The sequence below is a fragment of the Acanthochromis polyacanthus genome, chromosome 23 (genome assembly GCF_021347895.1).
Source record: "Acanthochromis polyacanthus isolate Apoly-LR-REF ecotype Palm Island chromosome 23, KAUST_Apoly_ChrSc, whole genome shotgun sequence".
Classification (NCBI taxonomy): domain Eukaryota; kingdom Metazoa; phylum Chordata; class Actinopteri; family Pomacentridae; genus Acanthochromis; species Acanthochromis polyacanthus.
The window spans coordinates 14,523,549-14,545,881 of NC_067135.1; the positions used below are offsets into that span (position 1 = coordinate 14,523,549).

General features: G+C 40.9%; 1 long non-coding RNA gene across 1 annotated transcript in view; it reads right to left on the minus strand.

The window, feature by feature from the left end:
• The window catches only part of LOC127532303 (uncharacterized), a 26,074-nt gene continuing 3,741 nt past the window's right edge, over positions 1–22,333 (minus strand). The window contains exons 2-4 of the long non-coding RNA XR_007939683.1: positions 19,426–19,575; positions 887–930; positions 1–35 (exon numbers count right to left, since the gene is read on the minus strand). This is a non-coding gene — a long non-coding RNA (uncharacterized LOC127532303). The remainder of the gene's footprint in view (positions 36–886; positions 931–19,425; positions 19,576–22,333) is intronic.

Below are 22,333 nucleotides of genomic sequence, written 5' to 3' on the forward strand. Positions count from 1 at the left end.
TTATTTACCTCATCTGAAGTTGCTGCTTTCTTAATCTGTCAATGAAAAAAGAACAATTTTAGTACAAAATGTCCACGTTTATGCAGGATCGACTTTAAAAATGCACACTAACACTCCACCTTCACACCAGCGCTCCATCAGGCCTCTGTAGAATATTCTATTAGAAGACACCTGATACCATTCAAAGTGGCGTCCAGGCTGCACATTTGGGTAGAGAAGCTCATTCAGAGAGCTGTCTAGCACCATGTAACACCTTGAAATCATTTTCTTTCAACTTTCCTCCGGGTATTGTAGGGAAGGCGCATTTATTCCATTTTGGTTTTATCTCGATTACCCTCATGAAACTTTGATATGGTGGCAGAGAGCGGGAGTAACAGCTCTGGATGGAGGTGAGGAGCGGATGAAAGATTAATTATATATAAAGAAGTCAGTCTTGGAAGAGAGGTTATTCTTCCACTGCTCGGGCCTCTTGTGTTGTCAAATATTTGCGCATACATGTTTAAAAGGCAGTGTTGGTGACCTGCAGACCTGTAAAGGAGTACACAAAATAACAACTGTATGACACAAATGTAGAATTAAATAAAGAATGAAATGGACACAAACAATAAAAAGGTAAAAATGTCAGTTTTACCAAGAAATGTTGTCCTTTCTGGTGAATTTAATTAAAATAACTTTATAAATTTAAGCTATCTGTACGATATATTGTCATCTATCTGTTTAGATTAGTAAAACGTTTGTTCTTTCTTGTGAAGAATTCGACTGTGACTGAAATTACTTTTTCCAGGACAGCTAAGTCTCACACCAAAATTGGTGGGAGACACATTAGCCCATAGTGCAAAAATGTGTTATTTTAACGGAAAAGGCTCTAAAATTGTGAGAGACTTACATTTTATAGGGGTATCTTGAGGTAGAACTCGTCGATCGTGCAACCTAGAAAACAACCAGAGTTTTGTGGTTAGTAGTTAGCAGCAAGTTGCTTTAAGGCCTAAATATACCCAAGGCGTTTCGCAGGATAAACTAAAGAAAAGAGTGACTGAAACTCAACAAAGTGTAAAAGTACCACGGAAAAGGAACAGGAAAAACACCACCAACACCCTAATACGTACTTTGTTGTTCTTTTTATGTGCAAACCAAAAGAAACTTAGCACAGGCTAATAGAAAAAAAAAAGTTTTATTGTGAAACTAATACATTTTGTGCTTTGGACTAACATAGCTACAACACATTTTGGTTTCATCTTCATAAATTTTCCAGCATAAACATTAATTTTACTTGAATCTAGTGCAACAACCTGCCTCATTCATCTTACTTAACAAATACTGACACAGATTTTTATTAAAATCGCGAAAAAAGCTGACGTGTATTACAAACGGTTTGAAAAAATCTGATCAATCTAGCAGATTCTAATTTTAAAACGACACTGTTTCTCTGAAAATCACTCTAGAAACAATTTGAATCCACGACCTTTGCTAGCATAACCTGAAAATATGAACCAGCAAATGCAAAGAAACACAATACAAGTAGTTAGTTGACATCATATGTTCCATATCAAGACGTGGCTACATGTGCAGAAAGCCATCCGCCACTAATTGCTCTGCAGGGTCAGAACATTATGAAGCCTTTTTACAGGTCAGACGCTGCTTTTTCTCATGTTGTTGCCACTTTCTGAGATCAGGCACAAATAAATGCTTCTGCACACAGATCACAAACACCAGACTGTGGTTCTTGTGTGGCCTCAGCAATCACCAGATGTCAAGCGTCATGACGATCATTAAATAATCAGTTTTCTTTATTCCTCAAAGACCGCAGGGCTTTTCTGCTGGAGCAAAGGTCCAGCATCCTACACACAGTTCATTACATGTATTATAGCATTCTAAGTGGGATTGGAGCTGTTCTGTGGGCAAAACAGTGACCTTAATCCTTGTTAAGTGCTTGTTATTCATATGTTGTTGGTGTTTCAATTACTCTTTAGATCCTCTGTATATAGCTTGGCTGAAAAAATACAGCCTAATTTACACAATCTGCTCAGTATCTGACACAGAAAACAAACAAACAACCAAACATATGAAGTCCTTTGGGGTATATCTCAACAACACTAAGTTTTTTTTACTTTTTAAATGATACATTTTTGTTTCATTTAATGGCACAAAATATCTTCGAGTCAATGCCACATTTTTCTTTTTTTTTTTACAAATAAATAACATCTCTCTTTGAATCTTCCCGTTTTAGATCTATATCATCGACAAGGAAGGCCACAGAGGTCATTTCTGGCACACCTACGACAGTGATTAAAGAAGCACTGCGGTAATGGTGAGATCACTGCTTTAACCCTTCCAGCATCCAACGCGTCTTTCATCACGTCCTTGTGCAGGATGTTGCTTCTCTGACTGGATATAAAAACAACTCCCCCTGTCCTGAACCAGCAACTTTAACCTGAAAGGTGCACGGCCCGTCCTGTATTTTCTCTCTTACTGGGAAGGCTGATGGGTGGGAGGAAATAATTGGCTCAGTGGCCGGACTCATGAGACAGATGATGGGTGTTTGTCTGTTTGTGCTTCTGTTGCAGAACTGACCCACATAGTGAGGAGGCCGGCTAAACGAACAGCCACAGGGCACATTCAGTTTAAACACACTGCCATCACAGCACCAGCTAAAGAATGTATTTTAAAGCAACATTTTAGACTCTCAGTTTAGTTTATCTGATTTGTGTTCAACAAATTACCAGGCAGACGAAAGCCTCTTTGTTAGTTGCATGCAGCGACCACGGAAAACCTTGGGATACTTTTACCCCTTTAATGTAAAAATGAAAAAATTAACACTTTTTATGTATTTTCAGTGTTTTTAGTCTTTTTTGTCTTATATGCTTCAAGTAGCTGACTGTACTTTGGTGTATATATGCAACTATTCATTCAATTCAATCATCCAGATCCTGATTGTGACCCTGGTGCAGTTATACAAAAAGTTCAGAGATTGTTCAAGGTGTATGTGCAAGAGTTGGGAGCGCAGTGTGGTACGCTTTTTGGCTTTAATCTTGTGACTATGCTTGAATAGAGGCAACTCTTTTGTCTTATATTTCTCTTTGTCTCTCTTTTCAACCTACATTCTAGGAGAAGAACACAAAGTTCCCAGCATCAGTGAAACACTTCTATCGGTACGTGTTTTATTGCATTTGCTGTTTCAGACTCTTCTTGAGACAATAAGATGCTTGTCTTATGCCAGTGCCAGAATAGCCAGTTTTCCTGCAAGATTTTCCTCTCAGTAATAGCGTTTCTTTTTTCCCGACAAATCAGTAAAGGTGAGTATTTTTACCACATCTGACGAGTGATGACGTGTCTTTGTAGGCCTCCTCAGCTTGCTTTCTGATCTCAGCGGCCTCTTTTATCCACCGTTTATATTTGTTGGCCTCTGACGTTATGATTCCCCCTTTGTCCTAGTCCATAATGAGGTTATTTCTTTTGCAGTGGTCCATGATGGCTGATTTTAAGGTGGATTTTCCACTATTAAATCAGGCTTTTTACCATTAGGACATGCATGTGCAAAGGCATCTGTAAAACAGCTCAAAGCAACAACATCCTCTTCCTGTACAGACATGGAACTGGCCAAATTCTTCCATCACAGGATAGATTTTTTTAAACCTGAGAGGACAAGAGGAGGTGTAGAAGTTTTCTTTCAGACTGCTACAATGGATGATTTTTTTTTAACTGAAAAATTATGTTGGTGATTTCACCAGGTTCTTCCAAAGACAAAAGAAAATCAACTATTAGTTTCTCAACATTAACCCTCTATTCCTGCAGCTTTAACTGTATTCTCTTGACAATTTTAAATGCCTCTTGTTAACGTTTGGTAGCAAAGATTAAGTACCACATGACAAAATAAAGTGTTCAGCTGCTGTAACAAAAAAAGAAAACACTCAGCGAAAAGAGACAGTCATGCAAGAACAGCCGGTCAACTACTTGTCTGTGTATGTAAAGCATCAAAGCCTGCAGTTTGCATGTTGTAGCCCCTGGAAAGCATGCAGAAATAGGCCCTTGTGGTTACTGTAGCACTGCTGTGACTCAGGTTGTGCCTGAAGCCATTAATGCATATATGCATTCTGGTCTTTCAAATTAGGTCCTCAGTTGGTTCAGATGTGTGTGTGTGAGTCACATGTAACAGGTCGGGCCCTTATGTTTATATGTAAGCACATCATTTTCAATATACTTCGATTTATTGTATTAAATCATGTATAGAGAAGAGACAGAAACAGAACATGTTCTAGTTGTAGAGCCTGTTGCTTAAGAAAAATACACAACTGCCTGTATATCATCACATGTTGAATAGATGGAGGTTCGGTTTACAGTGCGTATAGATTTAACACACACTATCTGTATGTACTGCTGGAAAGCCCCAGAGCCTGTCAGCAAAGTAAATCATCCAAGCCCTGCAAGCACATAGGCCCACATCATAAAAAATGCATACAGTGGCATATGGTGTGCCAAGCTGTATTAGAGGCAATACAGCTCCAGCCCATACACTCATAAAATCCATATCCATTACTGCCATTTCTCTTTTTTCAAAGGCGGAGGTCAATAGTTCAAATCTCGTCACACAGAAGACACCCTTCAGCATCTGCTTCTGTTGCCATGGTAACTGCCTGCTGCTGCTCTTGCAGTCTAATAGATGGGGAGAGGAGGAAAAAGAGGCAGAGGGAGAGGGAAAGAGAGGGAGAGCCCGGGCTTTTTATTTATCATTACTGCTGCAGGTGCAGTGACGCTATTCCAGAGCACCGCAGGTTTCGGTCCTCAATCCTCTCACACACCTGGACTATTACAGGTGTTTTTCCAACACATCGGAACGCATCTTATTCACCTGGTCATGAGGCAAACAAGCAGCCAGGTGTCCTCTTTGGCTCTGCGCTGCACTGTACGTCAAAGAAACCGCAGCAATACATTCAGAGCAGTCATACAAACTGAATTATTTGCCATATTCAGCTCTATGCTCACTGGAATGCTCTATAATAGAAAGGAATTGTGGATTATTGTACTGCAGAGTGTTCTATAGAAAACAGCACTTACACAGAAGAGCCAAGAATTGTCCTCAGTTATGCCACAGAATTCTACTGAATCAAGTTGAAAGCTTAAAATAACAGAGTTACAATCCATACTCCATATGATATTAAAGCTCACTCTGTGAAAACAAACTGAACTCTAAGATTTTAGATGATCTTTTATTTATGTTCATAATGAGTTATTTAAATATTTACTGTTTAATGTCCTTTTTAGGAAAACAAAATACTTGTGTGTTTGTGAGTTACAGCTGATGACTGCTTTCAGCTTACAAAATGTATGTAATCCAAGAAAAGGGGTTGGAGAGATGCCTTTTCATCTCCAGCAAGCTTTTACTCTTTGGAAAGCACTTAGCCTTTCTTATATGGAATGAAAAACCTTCCAGTAGGTTAAACTTCCAGAAATATGTATGACAAGCCAATTGAAAAAGAGTGTTGTGTTCACTGTCATGCTATAAATAAGCTGTAACTCACTGGTACAACTGAATGAACTTACAAATTACACATTACAAGGAAGAGACGTGCTACTTAAAGAGTCCCGAGTAAAAATCTATGGAGGAATTCCCTAAAGAAGGTCATTGTGTGACAGATTTCCCACACCTCCACCAAAAAAAAATTTTTTTTAAAATCTTACTTCGTTGCAAAATCACCAAAGTTTTTAGTAGTTTTGATTGATGATTCTATTCGTGCAGTCTTTACATTAATAATAATAATTGCAGTTTTGACTCGCTCTGTATTCATTTAAATTAGATATTGTGAGTATTAAATTACCAAGATGACTGCTGAGTGGCGAAACTATAGTGGAGAACTTCTTTATGGAAGTCCTCACTACATTTCCATCCTCCCTCTGTGTGTTACCGTGGTAACACCTCAGATACCTGTTGCTGCAAATTGTGCAGAATTCACACCACTGAAATACGACAGTCTACGACATTACAAGACCTTAGATTAATTATGTTAATTTTGTTGTTTCTTACTTTAGAATAGCGTTACCTTTTTAAACCAACAACTGAGTAACTGAGTGTCTGGATCTGATTCTGACAGATCTGTCAGGCCAGACACGTGATAATTCAACACGTCAGATGACGCTCTGAGGAACACCACAGATGCGGTTTAAACACGTCAGCAAGGTAAAAACCATCTTTTCCTTACTCAGCTGTCAGTTAAAAAAGTTACACTATTCCAAATCGACATTTGTTTAGACTGCTAGCAGGCAAGGCAAAAGGTCAAAAAAACCTTGTTCCTTGAGTCGTAGGATATTTGAGCTTTGCAGTTTTCAGACAACCAAACCACTTAAATAGTCACATCACTGACGTTACAGCAACAATATGAACATTCGGTGACTCATGTGCGAGCCTTTTTTGGTGCTCCTGTGAGGCAAAACCACTGATGGGTAATCCTGCTTGTCAACTTCTGGCAAACCGCCCTACACAATTCACAGTTTCCTCTATGCTGAGCATGTTTGCTTCCTAGAGTCTTCCCTAACATGGCAGTGCCATGTGCAATTTCCCAGGCGATCAGAATGCACATACCAGTGGCTCTCTGAGTTAAAATCATCTCGTCACACGTGCGCTGTCCAATAGGTGAATTCAAAGGATCATCTCACATCTAAACATGGATTTAGTGAATGACCATTTATTTATTCAACTTTAAAATAAGGAAGAAAAAAGGAAAAGATAAATAAGAAATAAGGCATGGTTGTGACAAATAAAGTGCTTCATGCAGCGAGTGTGTAGCATGCAAAAAGGCAGAAGTAGTAAACCAGTGAGCCTTTAGCATGAAGCAGTAAGTGTAGATGTTCCATCAATTTTAAATGCAACTCAGAGTGTATTTTTCATTTCAGCAGCCTCAACCTCAGAGCAAACCTCACACACTGATGACATCTGAGAAATCTTAAAGAAGCCAAAAAAAAAAAAAAAACACATCCAGGAAAAATATTTACTCAGTCATGAACTTAATGTGGCCTAATTATGTTTGGATTCTGCCGCAACACTTGTTAACCTCCGTTTAACCGCCTCACTGTAAGGCACACACTCAGCTGCTGGCTGTTTTCAAGGAGCACACACACAATACACACTAATGCAGTCATGTTGTGTGCGCTTCACTGGAATCCCAATTTAATTAAAAATAACCAAAGGACATGGAACTTTTAGAAAAAAAGCACAATCCAGGGGTTAAAGTAGCAACTCTGCTGCAGGCCTGAAGTGACTATTGAAGAAAAATTACTTGCGGCTTTTTTTTTTTCCTTGAACACAGCAGCACACACAAAATCAGCGCGTTGATCAGAATTTGTTTTCAATATTTATCTCCATTAAAGCTTTACTTCAGGCTCGGGAGAATTCCTTCTCCGACACACTAGTTTGAAAAGAAACATTAGCATATCTCCACTGGCAAATAAATTGAGCTATTACACAAATTAATACTTAAATTAGCTGTTTGGAGTTTTTCATCTTCCCCCCTCACAAACTGTGTTCAAATTTCAAATTAATTTCCTAAAATGTGTTTTTAAATTAACAAGAGGGTTAATGCAGGGCTATTAGAAAAATATTTTTCTCACCATCACATTAATTTAATTTCATGTTTAATCGCACACACCAGAGACAGGAATAATAACAATAATAATGGCGATAATTTTTTTTTTTTAAGAGACACCAATTAGCATGCTCATTTGTGCTTCTGACTGTGTGATGAATTATTCATGAAATCAGAGCTAACAAGACGTAGAATGAAGGCTTCAGCTTGCCCACTGAGGAGGGATTGGTATAAAGACAGGACACGCTGCTGCCTTTTCGTGGAAGACACACGATCAGCCTGCTGCTGCTGCTGTTTGGACACAGCTGCAAAAATCAGGTAATTTTTACTTCTATAAATATAATAATTTCAACTTAAAAATTACAAGTTGCAGTATTTTTCTTCATTTGAAAAACTACATGTAAAAATGTCTATTTTTCTCAAAAGCACACTTCTCCTATTTACAATCACATACAATGTTTTAATTATCTTTTATTTGTTTTTCATTTTAGACAATTAATTAAAAGAAAGCACCTTATATTAAACACTAGTTTTGTGCGTTTGCTTTTAAACTATTTGTAGAAATTTGTCACCTTCATATATTTCATTGCATGCTACAGTTTAATATTTTATTAATTGCTAAAAAATTCAAACCTTTTTAGAGGCTATTTGGTCCGGTGGGATTTCAAAGACGGTTGCTTTAAATTTCCCTTCTTATGCACAAAATTGAGAAAAACAGGATGAGTGACAATTAAAGGTTTTGTTTTTATTTTTTTTAAAAATATCCATCCATTAATTCTGCTGTTAATTCAGCACTCCTTTGGTGCAGGTAAACTTAGAAACCATTAACAACTCCCTCAACACATGAGCTCTTCTTCCCTGAACCCATCGGAGCCCAGGACCCAGAAGCCTCGGCGTGCCCGGGTCCCTCTGCGCGGTGCTTTCACAGTTCACAGGCATCTCGACCTAAATGCGATGTGACGGGAGAACCTTTACTGAAACAAACGGGAATATAGTATCAGAGAAGGCTGACCGAGCTGTGAACCAGGGCCCTAACACGGAGCAAATTAACATCAGCAAAAATAGTTTTCAGATCGCTTATCTGCCAGGCAGCAAATGCATCGAGGGCTGTCAGGTCATTTTAGCCTGCAGATGTCTAACAAAACAGGCTGACGTGAGAGGGCTCCTTTGGCCGGGTTTCGTCCTCGACCTTTGACCGCTGAGCTGGACCCGATCCTGGGGTGCTCATGTGTGTCCTGCGGGCAAACAGTTTTTTTTAGCGTCTGAGCTTTCAGTCCAAACTATCATCCATCATGAGATCTCTTTCATGATGTCTTCGGCTGAGCTGAGGAGTCTAATGATGCCATCTTTGCCACTCTGCGGATTGGAGAGGAAGCGTTGTGACCATGAATGCAGTCAGGTCTCTTGAATCTTAACACTGTAAGGCCACTGAAGGGCTTCTCCACGCATTTGTGTGGCAGATTCTGATTGCGCAAGGGCAACCTTTCAAACGCATGACAGTGATGAACAGCTGTCAGAGCCAAGCATGCGTTTCTCACCGTCAGTCCATCACTGAGCTCCAGAGCGAACTGGTTTAGGTCAGATGACAGTGGGGCTGTTTAAGGGAATCTGAAGCAAGATGGCAGAGCGGGGCTATAAATCATAAATCACTTCAGCGGGGTATAAGTCACTTTCAGAGGCAGTCTGAGTCAGCACAAGAACCAGCAGGCGTGGAGACAAGTCGAGACCAGAGCAACTCAAGTCTTCTGTGCCTACATACATATGTGAAGGGTAGCAGCCACATTTGGTTGCTGCATTAACCCTCGTGTTGTCCTGCGGGTCAAATTAGCCCGTTTTAACGTTTGAAAATATGAAAAAAAATATTTTCATAGTGAAATTTCTGATGTCCACATTTTCAACATTTTTGGGGAAATTTTTGAATATGTTTAGGTGGAAAAAAGAAATGTTAAAAAAAGACTTTCCTTTAAGAACATTCACAAAAAAATCTACCAAAATCCAGCGAATTTCGCTGGATTTTGGTAGATTTTTTTTGTGAATGTTCTTAATGAAAATATCAGAAGTTTTACTGATACATGTGTAATCACTTCAGATATTTTTAGGATTTTTTTTGGAAGATTTTTACTAATTTTTTAAAAATATTTACAAGAATTTTCTTGCCAAAATTGAGGGATTTTTTTAATTTTTTTAAATTTTGATCAAAATTTTTTTAATTTAATTTTAAAGGGAAACTTCTAAGGAATTATAGCAATTTTCTTCCTGAAGGTTTTGCAAATTTTAGGAAATTTGGGGAATTTTTTTTTATCAGACAAGGAAACAATATTTTTTTGTGCTTGTAAATGAAGGCAACAGGAGGGTTAAATGGCTGCTTACGGTGTGCCTTTTTACTAATAATTTACACCAACACGAAAATCTGAAAGACATAGATCAGATTCAGATTCTTCAAGCAAATGTATTTCTGTTATTAACTCTTGACACAGTAGGAGGAGATGGGTAGCACCGGAACAAATAGAAAACAAAAATAAAAGCATCCATCCTTTTCTACCTGTCTGACCTTTCTGTCTCTCTCCCTTCATCATCCTCAGGCTGATCTCTATTGGATTCTGAGCTCCTAAAGTGTCCAAACAGCTCGATGTCTGAGCTGCAAACGTCTATTATGTGATCGAATCTTAAGAGACAAAAATACGGTCGGGGTAGTACCGAATCCTAAATCTGGAACCACAAGCAGACGACAAAATGGGTAAAGACGTGCGCAGGAGGGGAAAAGACAGGTGGAGGTAAGAGGTATCCAGCCCTCCTCCCTCCCGTCAATGCTTCACAGCCCATTAGGTCAGAGCAGAGCAGGGAGTTTAGGCTGCTGGTGTAATACTGGAGAGGACACAGCAGAGGAAAGGACCGGGGAGGTTTTTAAAAGCCTGTGATGTTGGCTGTGTGGGTGAGGTGAGATGTCGTTTCCTCTCACTGCCTGAGAGCAACATCACAGTGATATAAAAGCGTGCAGTTCCTCGGCAGCTGCTGAAGGGTGGAGGGAGCAGATGAGGAGGATGTAGAATATACTGGCATGTACATGGAGGAACGGATCATCCCCATGCGTGTTAACAGAGCTGTTATCGACAGGTTTGTAACAGCAAGAATATCCAAAATATGAAGCAGTTATGTTCATCTTTCTATGCATCCTTGATTAATGATAAGAGCTTGAGCAGTTTCTTCTTAAAAAAAAGCAAAGATGAGGGGGATGTCCAAAAAAATAAATGTAATTCCTGTATATATAAATGTCTTTTCTGCTTTCCTCAAATTTGCCTCGCAGTCCCAAACCCCAGATTGGGCTATTCTAAGAGCTGCCTTAAAGCAAATGGCTTAGTTGGAGCTCAAAAATCACCGTCACCAATTACGTTTTTGTGATTATCATGAAGCTAAAGTCAGTGGTTGGTTAGCTTAGCTCAGCGGAAAGGCTGAAAAATCTTCAGCTGCTGGCAGAACAATCAATGCAACAGACAGGTGACGGGTGTAATTTGGCATGAAGCAGGCCTCGGTAATCTTGTTTAACATTTTACCAGCAAGTGTTCCACCTGCAGGGTTCTAACACTATGCTGACCTTTCACCCCACAGCGAGCACTGCAAAGTGTTGCACAAAAATGAACATTTAATGGCGGTTTTTGCTTGCTTTCCTGACCAGCTAGAAAATTCAACACACTAAACTGAATTTAAATCGGTTTTCAGCACCCATTACATCCAGAAGTACACTTTTAGACGAATAAAACATGCAAACTGAACACGGACCACAAAGTATTAACCCCCAAACAGCAAAAAAGTCACTTTTCCTTCATCAAACTCACACCTTGAACTTAAGCTGCACACACTGTACATGTGTGTAACTATTTTTTAATTTCATGTATTTATATTTGCATCTCTGGAGACATTTCACACAGATGCTGGACAGTATATACTGTCTCCTGGGGAATTCTATATTCCTCTCAAAACTCTCACCCACCAGTGTTTGAAATGAGAGAGGACAGAGAACAATGTAGACTTTTAACACCATTTCTTTGCCCTTTGCTTTTATGAAAAACATCCTCTCAGGATCCTTTCAACCCTCCTCTCTTCTCTGCACATTAGAATTATCTGAGGTGAGAAGACACCTGAGAACCAGCCAGACTCCAGTCCGGGGTGCGATTTAACTCCGACTTCTCATGCCCAGACTTCTTTTCACACTTTGATCACAATTGCAAAGTCGACCCAGGGTCAAGCATCTGGAGATATCCTCACCTGACTCTGGGAGGCCACAGTGAGCATGCTCATGGCCGGGCTTTATGGGTCATATCCACCACCCTGAGGGCGTACAAACACATAAACACACAAAGCCCCCATACATCCACCTTCAGTGAAAACAAACAGATGTGAACACATACATCACATTCACACATTAGATTAAATAAGATCATACAGCAGTATAATGTGATACCCACACATTTACACACACAACAGTACATCTGACAGAGTATCAGAGCCATGTGCCCAAACACCACATCTAGCAGCTGATGGCGATCTACATACAAGAGCGACAGCAGGGAAACACAAGGAGCTGTGTGGATGTGTTAAAAAAACACATTTGGCGCAGTCACGGACACGAAGACCCACACACATGAGCTGTAAGAGCTTAATACGTGCAGCGCAGTAGGTGTCCGCATGCAGACTTGGCTGAAAATGCAGAAAGAGCCCAAACATGCCAGTCGGCATCACAATCCGCTGCTCTGTGCCCTGCCGACACCGGGACCCCGGTAAGAGGAGCTGGATGGGAAATGTGGCAGACCTTAGTGTTGGCACTGTAGGGTATGCCAGGGGAGGTGAGGATCTCACACACACACACACACACACACACTCAGAGCAGAAATAGAGACTGAGGCAGGCTCCTCTTACTGTATATGAGACAGCGGGGTTTTTCCACAATTGAGTGGGTGGTTTCACTTAAAGCTAATCAATGCTGGTGTTTGAGCGGAGGTGAATGCATGAGAATTTTAAAAGAATAAATGACAAGACAGGGGGAACAAATCTTTAAATTGTGTTTAAAACACCAGCTATGGACTAATTTTGTGATGTGTTTTTATATACCTATGTGGACACTGACGGTTACAGTTGATTGCAGAAACAATGTGAATCCTCTGACGTTTTTGGAGCTGTTACTTCAAGGTAAAAGATTCTAATCACCAAAAACACCAGTAATCACAGACAAGCCTTTCAGCTGCAGTAGTTCAAACTGAGCAGTGTTGACTGTGTATTTATGCACAGCAGAAGCAAACTGGATTGACAAGTTGCTTTTTCTTTTTGCTTTTCTATCTAAAGGAATGGACTTTGTTTGAACTTTGCGTCCTTGTTGTTGCACTGCCTGAAGACTACAGTCTTCAGAACTGCTGATTTTTACATCTGCTGAAAGGGGAATTCCTCTCCAACCTCTTGAACTTATGAAGCCTTTCATAATAAACCTGATAATGTCAAAAATGCTCAATGTCAAGCTGAAAAAACAAAATTCTCCCTGAAAAAATGTTGCATTTTCCAATCAGAGGCTTTCACCTGGCATCAACAATGCCCTCTGCATACAAACATAACTAATTTTTCAGTTTCATTCAAAAACAAATAAATTATTTAAGAAATGCCATTTTACTTCCCTTAAGCACATTCACACAGACTCAAAGACATTCTTTACATTTATGCATGCTTATATTTCAAATGGATTCACACGTGTAAAGTATATGTGCAGCTTTTTGCAATAAAAGGATATTAAATCTAATCCCAAAAAAAAAATCTTTTAAATCTTTTTTCACACATCGGTGCACTACAAAATGTAAAATCATTGGGGTTAAGGTTTTTTCCAGCTCTGTTTGAGCTTGATAAAACACGCTACATATCCAGCATCAATAATACAGCGATCAGCGTGTGATACACAGGGTATGAGGCTACATCTCTCTAGTCTCAACGGCCCAAATGGATTTTAGTGTTTCTGCATGTCGCTGTCGCACTGGTGAATTATTCAAGCTGCTAATTAGGTGATTGTGGCTTCTGCGTGTCAAATAACTGTCAGAACACTGTTAGCTTTGTAAGATTAAATCCTCTTATCAGTCTTCTGTCTTAAGAGACAAAATTCCATCCATCTTAACTAAATCTTATTTGTTTTTGCTTAATGTCTTAATTCCTGCTCTGTGCCTTTGTAACATAAGCAAAACACAAGCACTTTAATTAAATAGATTGTTTAAGAAATGGTCATTTGCAAAAAAGCAGACACGAGAAAATTGAAAAATAACACTTCGAGAAGAAAGAGTGCACCAAAACAGTGAGAAGAGTACAGAAAATAGAAGATTAAAAAAACAATCCATGTGAGCAAGGACTTGGCAACAATGAGGAGGAAAAGCTACATATAACAGTAAGAAACCTCAGACGGATTCAGACTCAGGTGGGTGGCCAGCTGTTTGTACCGGCTGGGGGGAGAGGAGAGAGAAAAGATTCTCTAATTAGCATCATAGGAGGTCCCTCAGCAGCCTGAGCCAATAGCAGCATACTGAAACTAAGAGACGGTCACAGATAAGCTACTGAAAAGCTTCTGAAAACTGTTTGGTTTTACATCTAAATGTGAAACTGGTCACAGCTGATCTCACCATGAAGTTGGTTGGTATTCCTGACAAGCAGCCGTGCTGTAAAGTCATAGCTGTGACTTACAGGAAGCCACTGGACTTACACTGATCAACCACTGACAGGTAAAGTGAATACCACTGATCATCACCTATCAGTGCAATGCTCTGCTGGGGAACCGTTGCTCCTGACATTCATGTGGATGCTACTTCGACATGCATCACCCACCAGAGCATTTCTGCAGACCAAGCACACTTTCACATGGCAACAGCAATCTACGACAGCAGCAGCCTCCTGCAGCAGGATAATGTGCTCCACCTCACCACACAAAATGCCCAGGGACAGCTCAAGGAGCACGACAAAGAGCCGAACCAATCCTGATCTACAGAGACCTCACCCCACAGGACAAAAGATCAGAGATTGTTTTGGCGACAGAAGTAGAACCAACACTATATCAGGTGGATGGTTGTAATGTGCTCAGTTCTTTTGCTGTTTGGATGGTTTTTTAAAGAAGGCCTATTAAGACACTGCTGGAATGAAACACCTGGATGAGTTTTTTTTTTCCTAAATCACATTTAAATCATATAAGGCCTCTAAGTTTGGCAATAGTTTTGAGAAGCTTAATTTAATTGTTGCTTTTAACAGTGTCTTTTTTTAATCATTTCAGGTTACCGTGAGTAGCAAATTAATATCTTTTCATTTTTCCTCAGATAAGACAATTTCAGCTTTGTTCTTATTGAGCTAAATAGGATTTTAAAACATTTAGCTTCAATGCATACTTAAATCATCAGCTGAGAGGATGCAGGCCCCTGCGGCTGTCACACCATGTTTGCTTAAGCAGTGTGTACACTCTGTAAAGTGGCTGTTGTGGTATCACTCTCCTAATGGCATTTGCATTTTTACATCATGTTATCTCAACCAGGGCCACATTTTATGAATATAATCATGATGTGTGTCAGAATAACAATGGGCTCTGTGCAGCGTTGCCCTGCTGATGAACCAGGATGAGACAATGCTCTGCGACCTGGATAGAAGAGCAGAGACCTTCATATCACAAAGGGTCACAGTGTCAGCGGCTGCACACATGCACGTGAGAGAAAACTGTCACACTCACATGCAACACGACTGCACACAGTGTTGGTACATACAGGACACACTGGTTATACTGCGTGTCATGGAGATTGCGTCCTAGTATGTCGAAGCTTTATGTTCATGTGCAGGTTAACGGTGCAGAGCAGCAATCGGTGCTGCTGTTAAAGTGCAGCCTCCTGACAGGGCAGGATTGGATAAAGAACATGTAAATTTGACCTTGCTAATGGTGTTGCTGAGTGGTTGATCTTTGCACACAATCAGAGTGTGAGTTCACACAGCAGATGAACCTTTAAACTCTGAGATCACAGCAACGTCTGTGAGGTTCATGTGAGAAAAAAGGAAATCCGTTTCCAAAGAGCTGATGTGATTGAAGCTCTAAAAGCTGTATTTTCAGGGAGAATAAAGAACTATTTGGTCTGTGGGTGAAGGCTACAGTTCCTGAGCTCTGTATGGTATCAGTGATTATCACGCGTTTAAACTCCAAGCACATATACAGTATGTGTGTGATATAGATGTCCTTAACTGGTCTGTGACGTTAGGCCAGTATCATTTTAGATCTTAGACTAGTCTATTGCATATTAACTTATTTTCAGAGTCTACATTGATTGTCTGAAGTCATATTTCCATGGTAAGAATCAGTGACATCTGCAGTCCAGGGGCACTAATGGTGCATTGCGTTTGAACTCAGAGGTTTAAATCTCCATGTACCAAGTTTCAAGTTGCAGGATTTTTAACTTGGACGCCATGAAGAACATAACAACCCTGAATTCAAAATCAAAGATGGCTGCTCAGCACATCAACAGCAGTTGCAGCTGTATTCATACTCTGTTTAATAGCACCTCTGCCTTGTTTGTATCTGTAGGCATGTTGCCAGTGTTTGTATTTACAGGGTAATGCATTATTATTCACTGGTGTAGCTAACAGTGGTTATCCTGAAAAGAAAGGTTTCCCTGGAAATGTGGGTTTCTGACTTCTTGTACTGCAACTTTGCCAGTGTAAGGTTGACGTCATCCTAGTTCTGACCTTCAAGGTCTCTCCAAAGTAAATGGAGAACAGAAAGTCAGAGGCTGTGTTCCAAAACGCATACTTTTTCTTTGTACTTTAAGTACGTACTACAGCTGCCCTTAAAGAAACAAAACTGTTTTATACAGCATGCATACAATTGTGACATATTACTTTGTCATAATATTGCGCCTTAAGCTTGATGATGTGCTGCTTGAGATAAAGACAAAGGCTAAGTCAAGAACTAGACAACTTTAAGCAATGGATCAATTCTGGTGTAGAGCGCAGAGCCATCTCAGAAGCTAGTGGTTTATAAATGTATCAGGTTGTGGTAATTTTCTGCAGTATGTGACTCTAAATCCCACACTAAGTTAAAAGAGTGACACTTTTCCCAGGATGCTCACAGCTGCACTGCATCAACTGTAGGTAGCAGTAAACTAGCTCTCACTTGTAATGAATGTAACTCCACCATATTTAATCCTCAGCATCTGCTTTATTTGAACAACTATTAAAGATTAGCAGATGAATTACAGTAGAGTGGAACTTGATGTTATCAGGAGTACAGCCTATGGCAGGCCAGCGTAGAAGATGTGACAACCAACAGATGGACACAATCCCCCTCAGGTTTGACAGAGGAGAGATGTGCTGCCTGCTTGAGAATAATCACAATTAACAAATATATAAAGAGGGACAGGTCTGCCACAAGCTAGTTTGAGCTTTACTATTTCCCTTACATACACAAAGAATACACACACATCTCTCCTAGTCTCTCTTCCTTCCCTTTTCTTTCCCCTCTACCTTCACAACACTGACCTTTAAGGCTTCCCCTCTCCTTTTCTCACTATCACAATCCTTTTATCTCTCTCTCCTTCCCTCTGGTTGTTTCTGCTGAGCTGTGAGGACTGAGAAGAACGTGTCCAAGGGATGTGAATAAAAGCTCAGGATCATGGGAAGGTGTGATGGCAGGATGTCTGTCGGGACCTCAGGGACGAAAGAGCATGGCCCGACAAAGGGAAAGATAAAACCCCTGCAGGAGCAGCACAAACACCTGGGATAACCTCTGTCCTTCCTCCTGGTGTTCAGATTTGTGGGGCAACACTTTCAGTTATCTACATGTCAAGTGGTCGCATCTTAGTGGCTCGGCTGTTTGATCACTGGCAAGTGCAATTTATTTGCAGGATAAGAAACCCTACACTTGGAGTATAGCCTGGCCTTAGAGGCATTTGTCATTTCGTCATGTACGCCACGTTTTACAATTGCAAAGATAAGCACTCCCCTCCTCTGGTTTGACACTCTGATCATTTGCACGTGACACAAAATGTCTTCTGGATGGATCTTAGGGTGTTTCAGTCTTTCTTTACTCGCAATTCATTTATCTCACTGTCACTTGGAGTGGCAGAACTTTATCTCCTCTCCTCTCCTTTCCTTTCCTCTCCTCCACCCACTGCCTCCATCCTTGCCCTAAACAGGCCCTGGTACAGCACAGTGCCTGTGTGTAGCGATGCTGAGGGAGGTCGCCGTGCGGTCACTGCATAAAGCCTGGTCGCACTGTGACTCGGAGCTGCAGAATGTGCCATGGTGCATTAGCGCGCTGCCGCCTGGCTGAGCATGAGGCACAGAGAGAGAGAGAGAGAGAGAGAGAGAGAGAGAGAGAGAGAGAGAGAGAGCGAGAGAGAGAGAGAGCGAGAGAGAGAGCGAGAGCGAGAGCGAGAGCGAGAGCGAGAGAGAGAGAGAGAGAGAGGACAAGAGGGGAGACACGAGGAGGAGCTAAAGGATGGAGCAGGAGGCAGAAAGATGGGGGAACCAACTAAGGGAGGAGGACCAGAGGAAGAAGGAGGGGAAAGAAGAATAAGAGGAGAGAGGGAGGAGGGAGAAGGAGGAAAGTGAGGGCATCAGCGCACTTACACAAGCAGAGCTCAGAAGCCCCAGGGGCACAAGGTCTTTGTAAGGTGGCTCATCAAATATGAAGGCACATCGAGGGTGTGTGTTTGCTCTTGTATCTGCTCCTCATCTTCTCCTTGTCTCTGTTTCCTCTGTCTCTTTTCAACAGTCTCACTGTATTCCTTCTTATCTCTTTCTCCCTCTCTCTTCACTGTTTCTCAGTCAACTTTCTTCTTGAAACTCTCACTCAAAGCTTTACAACACCAATATTCTTTTTCCACATATCTCAGTCTTCTGTTTCCAAAAGGCAGCTGAAACATAAAGTGTCTGTCTCCCAAGATATGAGAGAAACATTTTACAGTCAAATCATTATTTTTGATAGCACAAAAACACAAATTCAGGATGTCTTAGTAGCCAAAGGAAATCTTTCTTGCATGCACCAATTACTTATCATCCCACAATTCCAGTCACTCTGTACTATTTAAAATTAATAACCCTACATGGAAGGATCAAATGTTATATACAACAACTGAAAAATTCATAAAACATTTATTTACATTCATTTGTCTGTGCTGCAGCCTGATTGGTCAACCGGTCAGACGCCACTAACCAAGCAGATGGGACGTGAGTGGATGATGTAACGAACCAATGGGAGAGTCTGCCGCGAGGCTGCTGGGATATGATCTCATTTTCATTCTGGCCCTAAGCAGGTTTAGACAGCTCTGATCAGCCCATTGCTAATCTGCACTGGAGCAACTGGATGAGTGGTAGCTAGTGCTTGCATGCACACTCGCTGCACGCGCACACACACAAATTCCATTGTTTTAATGTAATGAGTATTTAGTAGGAGGGAGAACATTGGGAGGCACTTTGAACTTAAAGAGCTCTGATCTTAATTTCTTACAGACTAAGCTCCAGAACTTCATACGTCAGAAAGCTTTTAAGATGCGAGGGCTTTTCAGGAGCTTACACTCACTCACAGACTCAGTTTGACAGTACATGGACAATCCAACACACAACTGTCAAAAGAAAGAAGTGATGCTGGGGGTCGCTGTCCAGGGACTTGTGATGAAAGTCAAACATGAAAGAGCTCTATCCCAAAGGGTCCGCACAACCCTCCACGGCATGTGACCGAGGTCAAAGGAAGCTGCTGAGGCCACAGTGGGGGTGTTCTGCTCTTTACTATTAACCCGTACACACAAACCAAGACTGCATATGCATTATCATGCACACACACAAAGAGACCACATGTACTCACTCTTTCTGCACTCGCATGTCTGTGTCACCGAAGTATCCGGCAGCTATAAGGCTGTGTTGTGACAAAGGCGAAGGCTCTGGGGGGGTTGGAGCTCATAGCAGGAAGCTGGGGGTCGTGGCCTGTCCTTGACCCTCCACTGGACAACGATCACTTTAACAGATAGAGGACGACAGAGAGCAAAAAGGGAAGCCACACATTCAAAGATTAAACGGACAAAAAAATATTTTTAAATCCCATGAAGGTGATCAAATGCATTGGTTAATGGTTTTGATTGTGACAAGTGAAAATATTAGGTGGTAACTGATGACTGAGCAATTAAACTCTATAAAAAATAAGTTCACTGACTCCAATGAGAGAAATACGATTGTTAAATGAGGTTGAAAGCTCTGGAAAAAGAAGCAAGATTAAAGTTCTTTAGCAAGCTAAACAGACATTAATGATGTTGTCATTTGTGCCTCTTTTCAAACACATTTACGTTTTCCTTTTCCTGAGTGAAAAGTATTACAAAAAGGAATGAAAAACACATGCAGCATACAAGTATGGATACACATATCGATACAGCTTTGAAAAACCTGCAAGCAACAGCAAATGCTACCCCAAAGGTGCATTAGGAGAATATGACTACCAAGTTATGACAATTAAAATACTTTATAGCATCATGTGCAGAAAAAAAAACAAGCAAATATATGACTATAAGTTAGATATAACTATAAAATATGAAGAGAATTTTTTAAAAAAAATAAAGCTACTGATAAGCCAGTGTTGATGGTATGTCTGGTCAGTATTCCATGTCTTTCTTACTGTGAATACACTGTTGTTCAACACCCAATGTAGGGTTTTGTTTTGTGGTGACCTCCTCTCCTGATTACAATCTGTCCTCGCTAAAGACATAGTGAGCAATATGATTATACTGGGTCTCACAAGTGCTGTCATTCATTTTGGCTCACTGTCCAAGTAGTCCTCTACAAATGCACTAATCTCTCCTGCTGGTTAAGAACTGATCTGACCTACTGCCTATTGTAAATTAAAAATGCAAGCCAGGCACAAACTAATGTGCCACTGGTTGGTTTCGTGTTGGTGGCATCTCAATTTGCTGAACGGTTTAAACACTGTAAACTTCTGTGACGACACACTTTGTCCTCCACAGTGTACATGTGTCCACTAAAGTGCTGTCCATCCTGCTCAGTTCAGTCACAGGTCAGATGGTCAATAGCTGTGATCAGGGTGGCCGGCCGCCCGATGAGCCCATCGACCCCTGAGCTTTACAGAGATATGGAGAATATAACTGTTCCGATTCATAGCGGCCCCACATGTGGCGGCGGGTCCGGGGTGCCGTGGAACAAACGTATGGCGTCCACGGCTCTCGCAAGATCAATCTGCTTTACTGAGGCCAAGTGCAAGCCAGCAATGGTAATGCACTGTCAATATGAGCGCACCAGGGACATATGATGGCAGAGCTGTGGCATGGCAGGGTGGAAGTATCCATTTCTGCTATGCCTGCAGCCACTGATCTGCCTTTATCTGTCACGGGCTGTTACACTGACTCAAACACAACACGTGCTATTGAATGTGCAGCATTACAAAGTGGGCTTTTATTTCTGTTTAATTCCAGAGAAAGAACAGCTAGCAATGGCATGCTGATATAGGTCGCTTCTATGAATAATTTAATTCATAAATCAGCTGCAGTTTCTGAGGTTTTCCCTCCTTTTCCTTAACGATTTGCCCACAAAAAGCCAGTTATATTAGTTTAAAACCTGATGAAAAGAAGGAAGTCAAATTCTTTTAACCTGCCTAAATTTACACACGTGGACAAAATTGTTGGTACCCCTCAGTTAAAGAAGGAAAAACCCACAATTCTCACTGAAATCACTTGAAACTCACAAAAGTAACAATAAATAAAAATTTATTGAAAATTAAATAATCAAAATCAGCCATCACTTTTGAATTGTTGATTAACATAATTATTTAAAAAAAACAAACTAATGAAATAGGGCTGGACAAAAATGATGGTACCCATAACTTAATATTTTGTTGCACAACCTTTTGAGGCAATCACTGCAATTAAACGATTTCTGTATTTGTCAATGAGCGTTCTGCAGCTGTCAACAGGTATTTTGGCCCACTCCTCATGAGCAAACAGCTCCAGTTGTCTCAGGTTTGATGGGTGTCTTCTCCAAATGGCATGTTTCAGCTCCTTCCACATATGTTCAATGGGATTCAGATCTGGGCTCATAGAAGGCCACTTTAGAATAGTCCAACGCTTTTCTCTCAGCCATTCTTGGGTGTTTTTGGCTGTGTGTTTTGGATGGTTGTCCTGTTGGAAGACCCATGACCTGCGACTGAGACCAAGCTTTCTGACACTAGGCAGCACATTTCTCTCCAGAATGCCTTGATAGTCTTCAGATTTCATTGTACCTTGCACACTTTCAAGACACCCTGTGCCAGATGCAGCAAAGCAGCCCCAAAACATTACTGAGCCTCCTCCATGTTTCACCGTAGGGACAGTGTTCTTTTCTTCGTATGCTTGGTTTTTGAGTCTATGAACATAGAGTTGATGTGCCTTACCAAAAAGCTCCAGTTTGGTCTCATCTGTCCAAAGGACATTCTCCCAGAAGCTTTGTGGCTTGTCAACATGCATTTTTTGCAAATTCCAGTCTCGCTTTTTTATGAGTTTTTTTCAGCAGTGGTGTCCTCCTCGGTCGTCTCCCATGAAGTCCACTTTGGCTCAAACAACGACGAATGGTGCGATCTGACACTGATGTACCTTGGCCTTGGAGTTCACCTTTAATTTCTTTGGAGGTTGCTCTGGGCTCTTTGGATACAATTCCAACGATCCGTCTCTTCAATTTGTCATCAATTTTCCTCTTGCGGCCACGTCCAGGGAGGTTGGCTACTGTCCCGTGGGTCT